This window comes from Pituophis catenifer, unplaced genomic scaffold (genome assembly GCF_029215685.1).
Source record: "Pituophis catenifer annectens isolate HBS135680 unplaced genomic scaffold, rPitCat1.0.hap2 SCAF_2, whole genome shotgun sequence".
Classification (NCBI taxonomy): Eukaryota; Metazoa; Chordata; class Lepidosauria; order Squamata; family Colubridae; genus Pituophis; species Pituophis catenifer.
The window spans coordinates 141,851,612-141,873,196 of NW_027256882.1; the positions used below are offsets into that span (position 1 = coordinate 141,851,612).

At 37.7% G+C, this 21,585-nt stretch overlaps 1 protein-coding gene across 1 annotated transcript in view; it reads left to right on the forward strand.

Annotated features, from left to right (window-relative positions):
* Nucleotides 1-21,585, forward strand: part of SDK2 (sidekick cell adhesion molecule 2) — a 443,151-nt gene that overhangs the window by 48,606 nt on the left and 372,960 nt on the right. The gene's annotated exons all lie outside the window — the stretch shown is intronic.

Below are 21,585 nucleotides of genomic sequence, written 5' to 3' on the forward strand. Positions count from 1 at the left end.
TCTGCCAACTTATCTATTTGGGTGATACCACTTAATTTTTTTTAAAAAAAACTTGCAGTACAAAAATTCTCTAATTATAAATTCTGTATAGTTTTTGCTAATGAAAAGAAAATTGGGCAAATCTGTCAATTTCAGTTTCTCTTAATTTTTACAACCATGCTTCTCTGGTGTCTACATCCCATTATTTTTTTAAAAAAATGATTGCAGAAAAAAAAATCTAATGTGTGTTTCTTTTAATACAGATAGTCATGGAATTTTTTTTCTGACTATAAATGGATATTCATATATTACATTTATATATGTAATATATAAAATATATTATATATATTTTATATTATTATATTAATATAATATAATAATATATTATTATATTATAAAATATATATAAATATATATATATATATTTTTGTACATATTTTGATTGGAGAAATACATTGGAAAATTCAAAGATGTGTGAATAGCAGACATATAAGTTTTTTGCAAACATAGATTTGGGGATGCGGGAATACATTAAAATGCAACTTGAACCAGTGTCTCTTAAGTCATAAGTCAATATTATTAAGCTTGATGGACAGACAACCTGATCTTTTGCAAAGTAGTTACTATGTACTCATGATGGAGTAGAGTCCTTATATCCCTTATCGTGCACCACAGTGAGAACTAGCTGATGTACTATTATAGATTTGACTTTCAGCATAGGTCAGGAGAAGAGCATAAATGTTCCACTGGGATTTCTAAAATGTTGACTGGTATGATAACAACATTCTGCTGTAATCACAATTCAAATGTTTATGTAGCATCTTCCATAAGAAATGCCAGCTGCTTTCCTTGGTCTATATTCCCCAAGCTTATTTTGCATGTTCGTGCCATTTTTTTTGTCTCATAAAACATTACCAAGGCTCACAAGAATGCCCAGGGCTTCACAGGAGGAAGGAGACAGGGGAACAAAGCTGTGATGCTTACAGCCATTAACAGCAGGAAGTCACTGATCTAATTTTAGTTATACTTGCTACCTGCCTTTTATGCAACAAGCTACCTGTAAAAGATACTCTGTCCTTTCACCTTGACTTCCTACCTGCTCTGAGTTCCTTACCCAGAATGTAAGTGATGGGTAAGGTCATTATAAAAAAAAAGGTTTGCCAGTTTCCCTTCTTCCAGCCCTAGAGACTCAAGCTGGGAAATGAGTTTAGTCAGTGACTGAAGATGAATGGCTGTTTCTTACCCATGGAGCAAAGGTGGCTAACTCTGCAAATTACTTCTTGAGAAAGCTTGGCTGTGGGATACAAAGAAGGCCTGGGGCAAAGAGCAAGCTGAAGAAGTTGGTGGAGAGTCCTCACTGGAATTTGCTTATTCTGAATATTTATTCTCAAGCAGTGCCATTTTAAAAACTCATGGGTGGGCTGAAAGTAGTAGTTTTTGCCAGTTCTCCCATGTAATCAAAGCAGCCAATTTTACTTCCATCTCTGACCAAATGGGGAAGATCAACTACCTTTGTCTCTTGTACTTACATACTCATGTACTTTGTAGTACCAAGAGCAAGAGTGTCCAACCTTGGCGACTTTAAAAGTTCAACTCCCAGAATTCCCCAGCCAGTATCATAACATCTTAAAGTTGCCAAAATAACAGATAACAGATTAACAGAGTTGGAAGGGACCTTAAAGGTCATCTAGTCCAACACCACCACCCCGCTCAAGCAGGACACCCTGCCCCATTTCTGACAAATGGCAGTCCAATCTCTTCTTGAAAGTGTCAAGTGATGAAGCTCCCACAACTTCCGAAGGCAAGCTGTTCCATTGGTTGATTGTTCTCACTGTCAGAAAGTTCATCTTTATTTCTAGATTGAATCTCTCCTTGGTCAATTTCCATCCATTATTCCTTGTCTGGTCTTCAGGTGCTTTGGAAAATAGCTTGGCACCCTCCTCTCTGTGGCAGCCTCAGATATTCAAATACTGGAACAGTGCTATCATGTCTCCCCTGGTCCTTCTCTTCACTAGACTAGCCATGCCCAGTTCCTGTAACCGTTCTTCATATGTTTTAGTCCCCAGTCCCCTAATCATCCTGGTTGCTCTCTTCTGTACTTTTTCCAGAGTCTCAACATCTTTTTTATATTCATATTTATAAATATATTTTTTTTATTTTTTATATTTATTTAGATTGGACATCCCTGGCTGAAAGACTATTCTCCACACACTGTATTACCTTTAAATGTTTGTTAGTGAAATCCAAGTTCAATATAGTAATAGAAAAGAGGTCATTAGCATCCTAGATCCATGATTGTAAGCAATTAGAATAAGTATAGTTTTGATGATACACGAGATAATCTTTTTGCAGTCTGGGAAGCCGTAAGACAAGTTGGTTGTAGGAAGCAAGGTTGGTTGAAGATGCTAATGAACTATATGACATCTTATCCTATTGTTTTCTCTACTATTTACCAGTATATGTTGTAAGGTGGAACAGGAGTAGAAACAAAGGGAGAAGAGGCTTATTTAAAAAGTTACTCTCAAGTTTGCATTTGGTATCTGCTTATAGTAATATGAAGATTGGGAGAGTAGGTCAGTCTACAACTGAAAGTTCTAGCAAGAACATGCTGCAATTAGGGTTAAATTATTCAGACCTATCATTGCTGGTATTCTGAAATACACGCAGGATACTTAAAATTTTGAAACATATTCAAAATATATATTATATATATTGAACTAATATATCTAGTACTGAACTACACAGATATAAATGTGCATTGCAGCTGAAATCACTAAATGATCTTTGATCAGTCATCCATTCTCATTCTAACCTACCTCAAAATGTTGGTGCTTGATAAGAGAAGAAACATGCTCACTCTCCTGAGTTTCTTGATAAAAGTACACTGAACCACAGTTCTGCCAAGTAAACTAGAAAATAAGTCTTGCTCAAAATTTGGTTCCTTAATTTATGTTTGCGAGGTGAATGGATTTGCAGTGTTCCACTCCATATTCATAATATCACTCACATTAGTTGTGATTTAGGTTCTCAAAGAGCTATTAGAAGAGATAAGCAAAATTATAACATCTGTGAAGATGCTGGAAATAAAAACATACATGGAAACCAAGGAAAGTCTTCCAAAATTTTCCTTTTTAACTGTATTTTATTAATCATATTTAATTTATTCCATTCTATTATTCAAGTCCGGTAAGAACCAAAAGTACTTTGACTTTGTCACTCCTCTGAAAGCTGAACATGCAAATGATCTGCAAACTGTAGTGCTGAAGGTCAAAGAGTACAGTGAAAAAATAGAACTAAGATTAAATATCAAGAATATCGAACTAAATGACAAGGACAAGAACTAGCTTTAGAATTGGCTAAGAATATATTGAAGCGATGGATGGCTTCTGCCTTTTAGAATCAGTATCAACAGTAAAGGAACCAAGAGTCAAGAAACATGCCATGGACTATAGCACTTGGTAGAGCAGCCATGAAGGCCTTGGAAAGGATATTCACATCCCTTATATCTACAAATATCAGAATTGTGTAGGTAGTGGTTTTCCCCATGACATTAATGGGAGCAAAAAAAAATGGATTTTGGACAGAACGAATATTGATGCTTTTGAATGTAGGTGTTGGAGAATATTGCTAAGAATAACAATAGTAATAGCACTTACACTTATATACCGCTTCATAATGCTTTACAGCCCTCTCTAAGCGGTTTAAAGAGTCAGCATATTGCCCCCAACAATCTGAGTCCTCATTTTACCCATCTCGGAAGGATGGAAGGCTGAGTCAACCTTCAGCCTGGTGAGAACTGAACTGCCAAACTGCAGTCAGCAGAAGTAGCTTGCAGGACAGCATTCTAACCACTGCGCCACCACAGCTCCAGAATACCATGGATAGCCAAGAAAACAAACAACTAGATAATTGAACCCATCAATCCAGAGTTTATACTCAGGGCCCAAAGGAACGGGCTCTAATTACCATATTTCAGACACATCATGAAAAAACTTTCTGGAGAAATCTATAATGCTGGGAAAGGTGGAAAGAAACAGAAAAAGATGACTAGCAACAAGGTAAATGGCTCAGTTAGAGCACTAATAGGTGTACCACTAGAAGACCTGGAAAACCAGTTGTCCTGAAAAATATATACATATACATATACACATACACATACATACATGTATACACACACACACACACACACACACACACACATGATTGCTAAGTTGTCACCAACTTGATGGCCCATAATCAATCAGGATGCAATTTAAGTAGAGTAATGGACAACTTCCGTGGCTATAAATTACATGAATATGGGTTTCTCCTATTCACTATAGGTGGAAATTGAATTGTGGTTATTTATTCTTCTGTTTTCAGCTTACAGGGCAGGGGTGAAATCCAGCAGGTTCTGACAGGTTCTGGAGAACTGGTAGCAGAAATTCTGAGTAGTTCAGAGAACCGGCAAATACCACCTCTGGCTGGCCCCAGAGTGGGGTGGGAAAGGAGATTTTGCAATATCCTTCCCCTGCCACGCCCACCAAGCCACACCCACAGAACCGGTAGTAAAAAAATTTGGATTTCACCACTGTTACAGGGGTTTCTGGGGAAAAAGATTATATGTTCTCTATTGAGGGTTCCAAAAGTAGTAATAGTTTGTAGTGGATGGTGTTATGAGAGACCATTGGAATGCTTTTAAAAGGAGAAAATGGAATGGTTTATGATGTTGGTAAATTAAAAATGCAGGAAGACATTGTTGCTATTTAATACATAGTACCAGGCAGTATATTATAGGAATTGAGGGTGGTACTTAGAAACTCCATCCATTTATCCATCTCAGTTTTGAAACTCTCAAACTTTGGAATTGTCTTTGTCCTGAGATAAGATTGGCCCTACCCGTTGACGGCATTTCAAAAGCAGGGGAAGTTCACCTTTTTCCATTAAGCCATTGGAGGATAGATGAAGGAATTAGTCCTCAAAGATTATTGTTCTCTGTTTTTAGCGACTTGGAAACTATGTCGTTCTGCTGCTTTATTATTAGATTCTGTTGACGTGTTAGTGGTATGTCATTGTTCTATATTGTTCAGTGGCTTCCAAAAGGAGGACATACAAATAATATTACAATTTTTAAAAAATCAATATTAAAAAAACTTTTCCTGTGTCACTGACAAGTATTGCTTTTTAAACCATAGCATCCTCAAAAAAAAAAAAAAAAAGATGGCCTTATAAAGAATTTGGATTCTATAAAACCATTTTTGATTTTAATGATTAAAGCCAATATCTTTGAATTCAGTCTGCAAGATAACTGACATCCAGTGCAGGTTTTTCAATATGTTCTTAAATCCATTTGAAATTCATTCTCTGTTGTTGTGTGTGTGTGTGTGTGTGTGTGTGTGTGTGTGTGTGTGTGTTTGAGCTGAAGAAAAAGCTAATTGCAGATTATCCTTATGCATTTTTCCATTCCTTTTTCCAGCTGGTTGGGGCTAATGCCTTGGCTTCTGGAGTAGTTTGGTGTGCAAGAATTGCAGTAAAAGTAAGGGAGAGACTATCAAGTGTAATTTTGTCTAAAAGCTCTGAAGGTCTCCAATATAGACGCCGTGCTTAGATATATACTTAGATTCTCTCTTTCTCATACACATCTACAGAGAATGGTACATTTGTGTGTGGAACATTATAAAAAAAATTATAGTATTCTTTCAATGGTAATTCTTTCATTCAGTAGTGTTAGCATTTCTATCAAATACTGGGAATTAGCAAAATGGCATTCTTATGGCTATTATATGCCCATGCTCAGTAGTCAAGGTGGGTTTTCATTTGTTTGTTAGATTTATATGTTCCTTTCGCTCAGCAGCTCAAGGTGGCTCCCTTTTCCCATTTTTTTCTCCTAATAAACCTATGAGGTAGGTTGGGCTGAAAGAGAGTCCCTAGCCTCAAATTTGTGAGTTTCCATGGCTGAGGGTGGAGTTGAAGCAGAGTCTCCGTAGGGCTGGTTCAACATCTTAATTAATACAGGTAGTCCTCAGCTTACGACCACCATTGGGCCCAAATTTTCTGTTGCTAAGTGAGACATTTGTTAATTGAGTTCACTTTGTTAAGTGAATCGCTGTAGTTGTTAAATGAGTTGCTGTTAAGTGAACCTGGCTTCCACACTGACTTCGTCAGAAGGTCGCAAAATGTGATCATGTGACCCCCCCAGGACACTGCAGCTGTCATAAATATGAGTCAGTTGCCAAGCAATTTTGATGACATGACTATGGGGATGCTGCAATGGTTGTATATGTGAAAATTGGTCATAAGTCACTTTTTCCAATACCGTTGTAGCTTTGAATGGTCACTAAATGAACTGTTGTAAGTCGAGGACTACCTATACATCACTTGTAGTTTGCTCTGACAAGGCAGTTTCGGTACAATAATATTTTTTATAGAAAATATGGCTTTCGGCCCCCAAAGGTGAAGGCTTATTATTATTATTTATTATTATTATTTATTAAATTTATATTGCCGCCTATTCGCCCATGGTGACTCAAGGTGGCTTACAGAATATAAAAACCACATTTAAAAACAGTAAAAACTAATAAAAAAATCAAATAAATTAATGTAATAAAATCATCCCCCCACCACCACCACCTCTCGCCCCAGCGTCAGCTGATCACACGAGCCATTATATCACGGGTGTGAAACTCGATCGCCTCACGTAACGTATCATGACTTTTTTTGCCTTTGCGGGGCTGGGGTGGGCGTGGCCTGCACCTGACGCATCTGGCCAATGGGATGCCAGTTTGACACCCCCGGCTCATAGGAACAAGACAAAAGGAAAAGGAAAATATATTTCAATAATAGTAAAATAAAATGTCCGAGTAAGAAAGAAGGAAGAGATTGTAATTCAGTAGTGGCAGTCAATGTTAGTCAAGGTAGGATGGCATTTATCTATTCAGACAAAACTCTATAATGCCTCTGGCCCACTGTTCCTTTTTCCTTTTGGCGTTCCATCCCAGTCATCCATTACTGTACAACCGTGAACATAAAGTGAGCCTTCGGGGATAACTGTGTTCTTGTCAATAAGGCAAGCAAAAGATTGGGGCTTCAATTGGAGAATATGAGTGTTGTTGGCAATCTACCTTGCCTGTTTTAGCTTGTTACGCATTGTATTGCACACATCTGCATTGTTCCTAGCAGAAGCTCTTCTTTCCAGCCAGGCCAAAAGCTTGAGGACAGAAAGGGCAGCTTCTCGAAGACTTTGTTATCCAGCTGTATTCGTTTATTCATGACTCATAATGAGTTGATGGAGCGCAGGGTTATTTTTAGAGCCTTTTAATTGATCACTTCTCGTGCGGCTGTGCAGGCAAGTTTTATTTCTAATGAGAGGACATTTCCCTGTACTGATTAATTTACAAAGAGAACTAGCTTAAAAGCGGGGGCCAGGCACTGCATTCTATGTTATTCTCTCTAAAATTTAGCAGTCGTTAATTGAAAATACTTGACGACCTGCTAGCTGTCTCCCTATGCTTCGTTCGGCAGTTGAAAGTCTTGGAATAGAACAGGGGAAATTAAAAAAATATGCACCTGTTTATTATGTATGTGGCGTCTCCAATTGTGATGTTCACCCCACCCCTTAAAGTGGATAGCTTACATATATGCACATAAGGCAAAGAAAAATCATGCAGATCAGTGGTAGGTTGCTACCGGTTTGCCCCAGTTCAGGCGAACCAGTAGCAGTGGGGGGCGGGAGGTTCCGTGCATAAGCGAGCGCGAGCGAGCAAACCAGTAGCAAAGGTAAGTGAAACCCACCCCTGATGCGGATGCTCAAACGTATTTTATTATTGTTCTCAGCAAGCCTGCAAGTTAATCAATCACAGACACTTTATCTTTTGCTAAAACCCATAGTTGTAAATAATTCTACATACTATCAAAAAGTGAAAAATTATATGATGGTATTCATACTTTTCTGTTGTTGTTTTTAGTTTATACTGAATAAGGAGGTCCTGCTATATTATACCATTTTGGCTTAATGAGCTTAAATATATTATTGTGTAGGTTGTTGTTTTTTTGAAGAGCAAAAATCTTTGACTTCCACATGAGATACTATGGGAGTATGGGCTATTTTGAATCTGATCTCTCATGTCCATTCATAATTTTTGTCCACTTTTGATTCCACGGGATCATTATGTTTATTCAGAAACATAATTATTTCATTTTGTTCTCTTTTATTGAACTGGACCTAGTTTTTTCTTCCTTATTTTAAGTGCCAATATTGATGGAATTCTGTAGTCAAATAAATAGAGGTCTTTCATGTCTCAACTGTGAATTTATAGTTGTTTATAACAAAGACTTATTTCCTCACAACACTGAAAAGGCCAACTTCAAGTTCAACTCCAATATACGTTTCAATTATTTTAAAAGCATAGTTAACAAAAATCACTATAACCTTTCATAGGATAATAGCTGCTTATTGCTTTGGATGAATCCTAGTTTTTGATATTCAGTGCACACATATCCAGAGAAATGACATCATCAGGGTTGGCTTTCTGCTATTTTTGAAAGGGAGTTGAGCAACAGTGATACTTTATGGAGAAAAGCTATGTGATTGCGAAGAATCAACAGCAACTTGGTGGCACACAATCTTATTGATTCTATATACATCTTCTGCTTTAGTTTTCTTCTGTGCTTACTTTATTTTAATCTCTATAATGTATGTAGCGTTTTTACTGTACAGTCACTGATGTATTTTGATGGGGTTTTTATCATTTAAAAAAATAAACTAGAAAAAGGGGAATAAAGCCATAAAGACTGCTAGTATCTATGTGCTGCTATACATTTTTGTATTAACCTGAGAATCCTTAAAACTATCTTGCCCCCGTTGCTTACTCTCCTTCTGTGGTTAGAGATACTCAGAGACATAGGTATCCATTCCTAAACAAAATTATGTCCAAATGATGAAATGTGCATCCCATCATAAAGGCAAGCTCTTTGCTTTTGTAGTTCTGCTGCTATGTCCCAGGTGAATACAAACAGAATTCAATTTGTTTCATCAACCGCCCTGTCCTTGTTCCCATCTTGTAGATGCCCATGTACCAAGATAGGTCAAGATGTCTTTGTGGTGTATAATTTGTCACCTGGAAATAGCAGCTGAAATGTTTCTCAAGTGTTTGATGCCTTTATTCAATAGGGTTAGCAAAATATATGAAGGGCTTCTTCAAGGTGTGAAGTTTCTATAGCTTTCCAATCTTAGTGGGGCCACCAAATAAGTAATTTTCGTTTAAAGATTGGAAAATCTTCGGTTGAAGACCTAGGTACATTGGCATCTGCCTGAGATTAAAGAACGAATAAATGTAAACATGCCAATATGCTTCTGCAACAGTCTCCTGATGATATAATACAATTTAAGTCAGAAATCTAATCCAGGTGCGGCTTTATCCATTTCCAGAGCAGCTAACCGTGATTTGAGTTTGTCAGTCAACACAGTTCTAAAGAAGAAGTAATTGGTAAATCACAATAAAGAGAATAATGAACCCAGTCTCACTTAAGTGCTAGCACTTGACTAGCTTTTTTTGTGTTTTTTTTTTGTTACATTTTTCAGCATTCTTATTCCAAGAAAAATATATCTCACCAATCCATAAAAAAATCAGTCATTTGACCCATCTCAAGAATTCTTTCTCTAGCAATTTATCCATTAATAATAACAATTTAAGGAAGAATAGAGTATTATAAGCATCTAGTTTGGAGAGAGAGATAAAAGCCTGATTCTCTTGCTCCTTTGTGAAGTCTGTCTGCAACTCTTCATTATACTAGCATGAAATTCATTTTTAAATGTGAATGTGTTTCTTGCTGGAGGAGAAAACCCCCCAGATAATTTAGAGCTCAACACTAGACAGATAAAACAGTATGAAACTGTGGTTGAGTCAATTTTCAGACATTCTCTTTGGTATTCTCTGTGTCTGTGGAATAATGAGAAACTTTTTCCAAGAGTTTTGAATAGTCTGCAATAAACCAGAACACTGGTGGTTTTGGATTCTGAGATGCAAGACTTGTCATCCAGATTGCCAAAACAGTAAATTTGTTGATGATGGACAGAATAATTCCTTTAATGTCATACTGAGATGGAACGTGCCCAGATTTGGTAGGAATCATATCCACCATTTGATATTAGATGTTACCAGTATAACTTTTTAAATATTTTAACACTCAAAATAATAGTTGAAACATTTTATAAATTCTGTTCCCAACCCAGTAATTTGTTGTGTGAATGCCCATTTCCATCTGCTTATGGATTCCTGGACAAGATAGACTTTAAATATAGAAATAAAATAAAGTGTTCAGAGATTCAACAGATAGATTGAATAAGTATAGAAAACGTAGGATAGAGGGGAAAAAAAACATTTGGCTTTCTCATGGCATGATTTGTTTGCTTGAACAATCTGCACATCACGTATAAGAATGTATATTTCTTTTTTAGAGATGGGCTTCTTGGTTATTTTAGATCTATTTTCTTTTATGGCATGTTAAAGCAAGGCAAGATAAGGCCTTATTATCTGTGGCATGAAGCAACTGACCAGCCTCATTAAAGAAGAAAGCTACATGAGTTTCAAATTTGTTTTGCTCCATTATGATTTATTAGCCAGCCTTTTCTGGAATCCTGTATCTCAAAGTGTCTTAACAGAACCTTGGCTTCCAGACCATGCAGGAAGAATGCCATTGTGTAAGGCAGTGGACAGAAGTTGACACTCTGAAAAAGGACCATTTCTGCTGCTGATGATGAGTAGCTAGGATGCTTATTGGGTGAGCAGAATAATAGGTCCAATATCACTTGGCCCTCCACATTTCACTGCCTCCCAAATGTCTAAAATCAGCTGTCAATCATGAAGAAGGATGAAATGAGATTAGTCCATTCCCTTAAAACAAAAGAAAGGATAGCAGTACATTATATTCCCTCAATTCTTTCAGTATTTTAATGGGTTAGTGCTTCCAAATTTGAATAAATGACAATAAATACAAATAAATAAAATAATAGTTGGCATGGATTTTGGGCCGATTAGAGAAGGGAGGGGATCTCTTTCTGCTCCATCCGAGCAAAGAATTCTACCACCTAATGTTGAATAGGATTTTTTTCCAGATTAAACAGTCCAGTCCTATATATGCATACTTGGAAGTATGTTCTTATAAGACACTTTCGGGAGTCTTGAAATAGAATTTCAGAACAGTGGCCTGAATAATCTTCTGAGCTTTTGACTCGTGCTTGAGAAACTTACATGCTGACTTGTCCCTCTTGCGTGCGTTGTCTTTTCTTGTAAGGAGAACTGCCAGCAACAAACCATAGAGATTCTCCTATGGCTGCTATTTTACATGAAGAACAGCTCTAAGTAAAACAGAAGAGTGAATATCGATGATAATATATGCGCCTTGTATTTTGGTCGGCGCAGTCAAAGATGTCTTTGTTCAGCTGAGAAATACAAAGCAAAAGAAGGCAAAGCAAGCTTCTTTTTAAAGGAAATGCAAAAGCAAGACCAAGTACCATGAACACAATTTGTTTTAAAATTCTCTGGGGCAGGGGGGGAAGGTGCAGTAGGAGAAATCACATATATTAAGTCACAATACATGTAGAGCTAGCCATTAATTTTATTTGTAGCTAAAGTTCATCATATTTCCATTAAATTCATGGATGACTGCTAAATTGCTTTGGAATACCAGATGCCCACAAAAAGAGTCGCTTTGATTTAATTAGACAAGACAGTCTCCAGAAGGAAGTTGAGATATCTTGGAAAACCGAGAACTGTAAATAAAGATTCAGCAGAATGTACGGAAACTGAGCCCTGAGCTATAGGCTGGATAATGAAGAAAATAGGTAGGAGCAGAGGCAGGATGATGAAAGATGATCTGGGGTGCCTGGAAGCTTGAAAGCCCCCACCAAACACACACACACACACACACACACACGGGCACACACACTTACACTTCTTGTGATTTAAACTTGGGAAATGCAGCACATAATTGCTGTCTTGTGTCTTCCTGGTCACAGAGGTCTAAGAATGACGATCTACTCTGGACTAAATAAATAAATCAATAAAATCCCCCCCCCCATCTTCCAAGTAGTGCTCCCCACATTTCAAACTGCATCTTTCCTTCAAGAGGGGAAGAGGGGAATTCACCTGCTATTTCGCGCCCCCCCCCCCACCTGGCTTTCTTTAGCAACACATTTGGCCAGGAGCTGAAATACTAAAGGGGTGGGGGGGGGGGAAAGAGACCCATTTTGCTTCCTTTTGCTGAGTCATACTTGACTCCCTTTGCAGCTGTGAGGCTGTTTGATTCTGCATATGCTTCTGTGGTGGAGATCTGCAGCTTAAGTGGATTGATGTTTATTTTGATAATGAGTCTCGATGTGTTCACAAACTAATAAAATCAACTCATTAGGACGAGGCATGTTTAATTCAGGACTTAGCTGTTGGGAGAATCCCTAGCAGTGCCTGATGGGTGATTATTTTAGCACCCTTGCCAGAGAATAAAGTAGAGTCAACACAGATAGGCTGAACATATTGGGCAGAAAATTCAGTCCGAATCCCTTATCCAAATACAAGAGTGGTCATTTTCAACATTTACTTATGCAGCTTACTTCTCAAGATATAGATGGGAGATGATGCCTTCAATTTGCCTTCAATTTACCAGATTTGCTGGCTAGGAAACTGCTTCATTTAAGTGAATGAGGGAAGAAGAAGAGGGGAGAAGTGGGGGGAAAACTTCATTTGAAATCAGGTGATGAAGTAGTAACCCAATCTCAATCTGATCTGAAAATAAAAATATGTATGTGTAATATTCAGTCTTGAATCAGGTGGAAACAAAGAAGAATTTGCCCTACATTGATGACTCCTAGCCTTAAAATTCAGAACTTTATAATAAAATGAACAGATTGGTGAACAAATAGAATAGAATAGAATAGAATAGAATAGAATAGAATAGAATAGAATAGAATAGAATAGAATAGAATAGAATAGAATAGAATAGAATTTTGTATTGGCCAAGTGTGATTGGACACACAAGGAATTTGTCTTGGTGCATATGCTCTCAGTGTACATAAAAGAAAGAATCATAAGGTACAACACTTAATGATAGTCATAGGGTACAAATAAGCAATCAGCAAACAATAACAACAACAATATCAACAACAAAATTACAGTCATACAGTCATAAGTGGAAGGATAGTGGTTTTAGCAGAAATATCACCCAAGAGAGAAATTACAGAGATGATACAAAGCTTGCATAAGAAGTCTGAATTCAATTCTACGACTTTGCTCAAACCCCTTTGGCCAGAGAGGAAATAGGCATCCCTTATTCACCTGTTTGACTGAAAAACAATATGAGATCTCCAATTAAAGAGAATTTATTTTCCCCCCCTAACATCACATAGCTGAATCAAGACAAAAATGGCTTTTGACATGATGGCATATGCCTAATGCCCCTGTTGTTGGAGCTGGGTGGGAACAACTTGCTCCATTAATGGATCTATACACTTCTATGGAAGAGCCCCAGCATTTCAAACACTTCTCTGGCATAAAAGTAGTGCTTGTTTATCTGCATTTTTTAAAAATAGTCTGAGGAAAATTAAAGAATCCTGCAAACATAGAATCGGAGTTAGTTCTCTATTGTGTTGTTATGGTTAAGAACCTGAGCTTTAAAAAGAAGAATTGATTAGTTTGAATAACATATTATTAGACCTCGTGGGAAAGTCGTGCTCCAAATCCCATTCTAGGCATATAGGGGCTCAGGAAGAGAACCTTTGCTGTAATAGTACCCATTCTTCGGAATATCATTGGCTACTGGGATTGAGTATTTGGGTGCATGGTAGAGCCTGTACTCCGCTTGTAATAATAAAACCATTGAGTTGGAAGAGATCTTTGGTGTCTTCTAGTCCAATCCGCTGTTGGACTATCAAGAATCCTGATACCATCCTGGACAAATGGCTATCTACCTTGTTGTGTATAGTTGTTGTTGTTGTTGTTGTTGTTTAATACATTGGCTTTGAATTGAGTTCTATATCTTTTTATATGGTTTTTATATCTTACAGAATTTTGTTTTTATATTGTTTTTAATTGCTGCAAGCCACCCAGTGTTAATGTATTTGAGATGGGCGGCTATGTCAATCTAATAAATAAATGTATGTCTTGTTACGATATTTGGGATTGTTATCACCCAAAAGTATCTGCAAAACATTTTAAACAATTGAAGCATAGTTGTCCATGAGAGGGACAAGAACAGCAAGTGATGCTATATGCCCTGTTATAATCATACCAGTGCAATGGTAGTATATATGATAAGCAGGATTAGGTGGGGGGTTTTTTGCTTAGAAATCTTTATTAAGGTCATAGATCAGCATATATATTGAAACAGAACATATATATATAAAACAAGAACCTAAAGGGATCTAAAGAGAGGTAGGAGCAGTGGTGGGTTGCCCCAGATTTGGACCTGTTCTATAGAACAGGTAGTAAAACTGGCGGGAGGCTCCGCCGACTGACCCTGACTTCATCAGAAGTGATCTGCGCATGCACAGAAGCAAGGTCCATGCGCAAGCAAAGCGAGTGCGTGCACAATCCCGTTGCAAACCGGTAGTAAAGGTAAGTAGAACCCACCCCTGGGTAGGAGCATTACATGAGTGTAGGGGAGCATAAAGGTTAGTACATGGCAGACTATATCAAATGGCAGCACTCTAGTATGGTGAATTAAATGCTCACTAAATCTAGTTTATAGCAGAGGTCATCATCCGATGAATTTTAAGCCCCGCCGCATAGCACCTGGCAACATTACAGGTGGCAGAATTACTATCTGAAAGCAGCAGGGAAGTGTAGAATTATACTGTGCACTCTGGGTATTTATGTAGTAATGGTGAGGTGAGACTATTGTGAAGGTCTCTGTAATACAGGCACTGGAGAATCAGATGCTGTATTATTTATGTGTGTCCAAAGTCGTAAGGGCATTGACTCTCCAAACAAGGATTCTTCCTATATTGACCCTCAGGGACAACTAAAGGGAAGGCATGACATCATGCCAATGTAAAGGCCCTCTGGTGACCAGGTGCTTTGTGGCTGGTTATGTAAGTCATGGGAGAGGCAGAGGTCCTGTTGGATTTACTGGCAATAAAGTTTGGGCTCCTGGTTAGATTTCAGTGGAGCTCTGGGTAATGAATGTTTTGGCTTGATCATATCCTATGCTGAGTAGAAGACCTGAAGAGAAGCTCAAGGATGAGACTTTAGTTGCCACTAACTGTTTCTATATGAATTGAGAATCATCACTCGGAGTGATTGGATGGATGGCTTTTTCCTTCGAAGCTCCTCCAATCACATTTGGAGATGTGCTATGTAGCGCATATGTAGTGTGAGCCAAAGAGATCTATAATCAAGACTGATTCACCTCTTAAAAACTTAACATTATCTCAGCTGGGTCATAAAATATCAACAGAGGCAGAGGTTTAGAAAAATCAACTCAGCAGTTATTGGATAAGCCATCCTCTTGTGTTCATTTAACAGAATCTTGCAGTCTTGGAGGTTACATGAGGGACTTGTGATATGTGGCTTTCATTCTCCAACAGTCTGAGCTGAATGTTCTCCTTATGCTTTTCAAAAAGTCTCTTCTTCCTTGGTTGCATATAAAATTTGACTTTCACAGTATCCCATGGCAACAAGTTCCAAACAGCAATCATGAACTGCACCAGCATTTAGTTGTGTGAAATTTGTCACCTCTTAATTTTTTTTCCAAATGTCTACTATTCTATGAAATATTTGCATGTTAGAAATAAATAAACTCTATAGATTATTGTCATGAAAGGTGCCCGCAATGATGGTGGTACTTACCTAGCATCCTCTTAGAGCAAAGAATATTGTGGATTTTTCTAGCAAATTAATGAAATTTAAAAACTACAAATAATTTAATTGAAAGCAAATCTCTGTTGGTCTAGTTGAGAAATGTGATAGTTATACTAGCCTCAGCCAGTAAGTGTTAAGGGGGATGAATCTTCCATACTCTGCAAAGTTGTTTTATTTTCTGTCTTTATCATATCTCTAAAAAAATTTTTTAAAAGCAAAGTCTCTTTGAAGTTAATTTCAATCACACTGACAAGTCAGATGTTGGGTGGCTGCTTCTGAAGTAAATGAAACCAAAGTGTCAAACTTTGTTGTTGTTTGTTCAGACAGGTGCCTTTTCTTTATTAAAGGACATATTTTAAGCTTTGATACTATTCAGTGGCAAAGGTATGTAAAAAGTTAGGAAACCTGAAAGGAGGCAAATACATTTCCCCAGAATGATTATTTACATAAATAATTAATTCGGGAAAAATCCTTGTGCCATAAACTAGGAAGTGATTTGAAAATCTTCACCATAATTCTTGGAAATGAGTACCATCTGTGTTTATTTATTTCCATTTAAATGTCTGGAAAGTGACTGATTTTTAACCTACATAAAAACATTCGAAACCTAATCTATGTCTTTTGACCTGTGTACAATCCTATTTGGCTGTGTTAGAGTGAAATGAAAATAAGTGCTTCTCTCTGGCAGCTAAATTCATAGCAGCTTGATGACAATACAGTGCTAAATATCTTTTAATTCAATAAAGTTATGAATTAATTAGAAATATATCTGCCAACTAATTCTTAAAAATCTCTTTTTAAAAAATGAAGGTATGTCTGACTGTATGCCATGCAGCATACTACCATTTCGTAAATTGATTAGTCTGTACTTACCCTGTTTCCCCCAAAATAAGACATCCCCTGATAATAAGCTCAATCGGGCTTTTGAGTGCATGGCAATAAGGCCAAGCACTTATTTCAGGGTTCAAAAAAATATAAGGCAGGTTCTTATTTTCAGGAAAACACGGTATTGGTTTCTAGAAGATTGATACTCCACACCTGTTTATTGCATTCACATGTTATAATGTATTTACCAACACCTCAGTGTTAATAAATAAGGCAGTAAGACACCTTGGTATTATATTACATATTATATAATATTGTGATTGTTCTACCTTGGTCCTCATCTGTAGCTGCTACCTTTTATAATCATGCAGACAGTTGACACATGGATGAGAGGTCAGGGAAAAGGGAATCGTACCAAGCTTAAAACTGTCCAACTGAAAACTAGAAAACTGTCTAACTCTTTATTTCTCCTCATACTTTAAAAAAAAGCTGTATTGAAACTGAGCCACCACAGAACCTAAAGATAATGCAGGTACTGTAATGATTTAGAATAAAAATGCCAGGTTTTGAACCAAATACTCTTATTTAAAATAGGAAGACTGATCTAGTAATAATGAGTATAAACAGAAATACTCTATTAAAAGATTGTACTATTTTTCAATTTGTCCACTTTTCTTTGTGAAATAGAAAGCAAGAAGAAAATTCAGTTGATTTAATTCAGTTGATTTTGAGCCACAACTCATGAGTGAACAGTTTGTTAATCCACAGCTTGATGAGGGAAGAGAAAGCTAATTGATTTTTTTCCCCTACATTAATGAACAACTACCCCATGATCTAGGGCTCAGTCAATCTTAATCAGCATAGCTGGAACCATTTACTTCTATTATTTGATCTAAAAGTTGGCATCCATATAGCTTTTAAACACTGAATCAGTTAAAGAGCTCTGTGTTTCCTTTAAACTTTTATTTAAAGTACAAGAATATGTTCTGCCACTTTCTTTCCTGTTTTGTAAGAATCATAGTTTTTTGTGATTTCAAAGCGAGAGAGGTAGTTACTGAAGCAAAGATGGATTTGGAAGGTAATTCTTAATTTGTGCAAATGTTAATTTACGTAATTTAGATACCAGAAAGAAACTACTGAACACCTGGGAGCCTTTGCAGGCCTAACCACCTGAAACCTCTCTGTAATTCAAAGCCATCCTTAGCTCTAACACTTCTGTGAATTGCAGAGGACAAAACAGGCACAGTGTAAGATTTTTTTTTTTATCTCCGTGATTAATAGCAGTTGGAACAAATTCATGTTGGGCCAAAGAGTTTAAGCCCTCTGAGGCAAGATCCTGATTCCAGTCACCATTGCTGTAACTCAGTTTTTAATGCTTCTTTGTTTTGTTTTACAAGAAGTATTAAGAATTTCAGACATACTCATCAAAAGCTGTCTGTCTGTCTGTCTGTCTGTCTGTCTATCTACCTATCTGATGGTTGGATTTACAGAGTCTAAATCAGGGGTGTCAAACTTGCATCGGCATGGTGGCATCATATGACGTATTGCGACCTTTTCTCCCTTTGCTAAACCGGGTGTGGGCGTGGTCATGCGCTGGCATGGTCAGCGCATGATGCATCCAGCTCACGGGCCATGAGTTTGACAGCCCTGGTCTAAATGATTCACAGAACAACTGTCTTTGAAGTACGTAAGTTCATGACATACATTTTATAAACTGACTGCATTTGCAAATCAGCTTCAAAATGGATGGTGAATGTAATGAGCTGCACTTGTAGGAGACCACGGGAGAGTAGAGGGGCCGATGATAAAACATGCACCAAGACACCATGACACAAAAAAGTGACTAACAGACTTGCAGCAGGTATTGGAGCCTAAGTATGTAAAGACAATATTTGTTTCATGATGTCACTGGACAAAATGTTACAGTATTTTGATTCCATCTTGGCTTACTATGGATACCTATGGCACTCTGTATAGAAATACTTCACTAAGTTGTGTGGCTTATATATGTGTGGCTTATATATGATGTTCTTTATTTCCAGTCAATGAAGAGGTAATTAAAGTTAATCTGGAGATCAAAAGTGATAAGTGCAATTTTTATAACTAGTAATCAGGATAACTTGACAGTGAGCCGTTTCTGCAGCCATCAGATAAACAGCAAATGTCAAATATAAACTACACTTTATGAATGTTTTGGTTTGACCTCTGATGATTATGCTATTCTGATTTTCTAAGCTCTTTAGAGCTTTGACATTATTATTCTTAAAGATAGGGGCATAATATGGGAATTACTAAAAGGAGAGGCCTGCCAGAAACAGGAGATTCTTTTGGCAGAGAAAAAAATGCACTATTTACATGTCATAACTGGTTTTCTCAGCATGAAACAGCTTTTTCCTATAATTTGGCAGTCAGGCAGAACTAATTCTTGGCTATCGGACAAATGTAAAAATGACAATTGGGCCATTTTCAGCATGAAATCTAAACTAGTGCACAGCAGAGAAGAGATGAGAATTCCAACATTTAGGGATAACAAGAAATTATCTGAAAGACTGAAGACATTCAGACCAATGTTATTACTTTCTTTGTCAATGTGACTAGATTAGTACACAAAAGGGACGCTGTGGATGTAATGTAGTGCAATTAGACTTCAGCAAAGTATTTGATAAAATTGATCATAGCCTCCTTCTTGGAACAATGTGGGATGGATGATTCCACTATTAAATAGATTCATAATTGGCTGAATGGTTTCAGAAAATGTGTTGCCCTTAATAAATCTATGTGTGCACATGGAAGATTAATACAGTTAGATACCTCAAGATTATGTTCTGGGTCCAGTACTCTTCAATGTTTTTATAAACAACTTAGATAAAGGAATAGAAAAGATGCTCCAAAAATTTTTAGATGAGCTAGGACAGCTGTCTCAGGAATTCTGGGAGTTGAAGTCCACAGGTTGTAAAAGGGTCACATTTGCCCACCCCTGAGCTAGGGGAATTGTTAAAACCCCTAGAAAACAGGCCCAAGAGTCAAAAAAAACTTGACATGTTTGAATATTGGGGCCTATCCAAATAATGTTCAGTGGCAAGAAATGAAAGGTTCTTAGGCAGGAAAAACCAGATGCACAGGCACAAAATAGGCAGTACCAGATTTAACACTAATACTTGTGAAAAGGGTTCGCAACTTGGGTGTCCTCCTGGACTCACGGCTGTCTTTAGAAGAGCACATGACGGCCGTGGCCAGGGGGACTTTTTATCAGGTCCGCCTGATTCGCCAGTTGCGTCCCTTTCTGGATCGGGACTCGTTAAATACGGTCACTCATGCTCTCGTTACTTCCCGCTTGGACTACTGCAATGCTCTCTACATGGGGCTCCCCTTGAGGAGCACCCGGAGGCTCCAGCTGGTCCAGAATGCGGCTGCGCGGGTGGTTATGGGAGCGACGTGGCGCTCCCATGTGACTCCCCTCCTGCGCGAGCTGCACTGGCTCCCGGTGGTCTTCCGGGTGCGCTTCAAGGTTTTGGTTACCACCTTTAGAGCGCTCCATGGCATCGGACCGGGGTATCTACGAGACCGCCTTCTGCTACCAATAGCCTCTCACCGACCAGTACGCTCCCATAGAGAGGGGCTCCTCAGGGTGCCGTTGGCCAAACAGTGTCGACTGGCGGCCCCCAGGGGGAGAGCCTTCTCTGTGGGGGCACCTACCATCTGGAACGAGCTCCCCCCAGAGATACGGAAGATCCCGGACCTGCGCACGTTTCGCCGTGCTCTCAAAACCTTTCTATTTCAGCAAGCTGGCCTGGCCTAACTACCCATCTTTTAAATCTTTTAAATTTTTTAATTTGTGATTTTATAAATTGGGTGTTTTAATCTGTGTTTCGGCCGAAATATTTAATAATTTTAAGGGACTTTTTAAATATTTGGATTATCTGTATTTTATCTTGGCTGCTCACCGCCCTGAGTCCTTCGGGAGTAGGGCGGTATAGAAATTTGATTAATAAATAAATAAATAAATAAATAGACCACAGATTAAGCATAAACCAGCAGTGTGTTTTAGTCCTGCAAGGTAGCTCAGACAAGAAACACAATCAGGAGTACTAGCTCTATCTTTATTATACGATTATATTAACAGAATCTTGTAAGACGGACGGTATTTCTCCCCTTTTCTTTTACTCTCTAGAAAACAACGGAAACATTTCCAGTGCCATCCCCCATTCTGTGGGCTGAAATATCTTTTACATGCTTGTTCTCCAGTCTGTGGACTTAGGGATTTTCCAGCCTCATATATAAGAATTTGTAGATTTGAGTTAAAGGCCTCTCAAGAATGTGTACAGAAATGCCAGGATGTTACCTTGTTTAAATATTGGACAGAGAGACCAAAATCACTGGGCTTATGAAAAGTGGGCCTCATAAGGTATCTGTTGTCATCACCAAGTCAAGAAGCTGGAAAGTCTCATATACTGCAATTAAATCCCCTATCAGACTTTCACATCCTGTTCCCATTTATGCTGTTTATTTTAGAATTCTCTCTGTGGATTTATGCCCCCCTCCTTTTTATTACATAATGCCCAAAGAGGCTAACAACAATAAAACACACACAAAGAAAATAATGAGTAAAATATCAGCAAAATGATGCTGAGAGAGTTTTATTAACTGGCATAGTATTTGAAAACTAATAGGACCAGAAAAGAAATCAAAATAAAAACAGATTGTGGTTTTCTGAGAGCTTAAAACTAAGTTTATGGTGTTGATGGAAATAACAGAGAAAAGAGAAATAAGAATATAATATTAGGTGGTGAATGGACACCAACAATCAAGAGCTACAATCAAGATGGATTTCAATAAAACTCAAGATAGGTTTGAATTTCATCATGGAAATAGGTTTGAGGAGGCATGGTGAAGTTGGCAGTGTTCCTGGTTTAATTTATAAGAGGCCCAAATTAAGCTGCAGGTTTTGCCA